At 37.8% G+C, this 796-nt stretch overlaps 1 non-coding gene across 1 annotated transcript; it reads left to right on the forward strand.

The window, feature by feature from the left end:
- Positions 1 to 436: 436 nt before the first annotated feature.
- Positions 437 to 543, forward strand: LOC121210216 (small nucleolar RNA R71). The gene has a single exon (XR_005905339.1). It is a non-coding gene; the product is annotated as a small nucleolar RNA R71 (small nucleolar RNA).
- Positions 544 to 796: the final 253 nt, after the last annotated feature.

A 796-nucleotide genomic window follows, 5' to 3' on the forward strand; every position in this document is an offset into this window, starting at 1 on the left:
TGGACTGTGGTCTGTATCCACTTCTATTTTGGTGTTGATTCCTTACGTAATAAACTGAATCAGGATTTGATGGACAATTCTTGAAAAAATGACCATCCCCACAGTATACGCAAGAAACAACATCAAACTGACTTGGAAGTTGGGCTCCAAAATTATTCACACGATTAGTGGTAAATTGTTTCAACATTGAAGAAATAGAAGATACTTGAGCTGAGAGTATGTAAGTGCATCCACTTCATGCACTCTGGCTACTCGTCTTCTTGAAGTTTCTCAATTTGTTGGCCATTTATAGTTGTTATTAGTGGTCCTTTTAATTATCTCATAAGCCTCATTATAAGACTTAGACAAAATTATATCATTTGCAGAAACATCTACCATCAACCTTGTGTGTACGTTGAGACCGTTATAAAATGTCTCCAACTAGATGTAGTGTGGAATCCCATGATGATGGCACTTAGAAAGTAATTCTTTGAGTCTCTCACATGCCTTGTACGAAGATTCGCCATCCAATTATTGAAAAGTGGTTATCTCATTTCGCAACTTAGTGTTTCTGCTAGGTGGGAAATACTTAACCAACAATCTTTCTGCTCATTCTTACCATGTAGATATTGAAATTGGTGGCATCAAATTAAGCCATGCTCGTGCTCAATCTCGCGACGAGTATGGAAACAAATTCAACCTCAATACATCTTCAGTCATACCAGTTATCTTAAACAAATTGCTCACTTCCACGATTAATCGAATGTGAAGGTGTGGATCTTCTGTGGGCATTCCACTAAACTAGCCCACCATTTGG

The sequence above is a fragment of the Gossypium hirsutum genome, chromosome A11 (genome assembly GCF_007990345.1).
Source record: "Gossypium hirsutum isolate 1008001.06 chromosome A11, Gossypium_hirsutum_v2.1, whole genome shotgun sequence".
Lineage (NCBI taxonomy): Eukaryota > Viridiplantae > Streptophyta > Magnoliopsida > Malvales > Malvaceae > Gossypium > Gossypium hirsutum.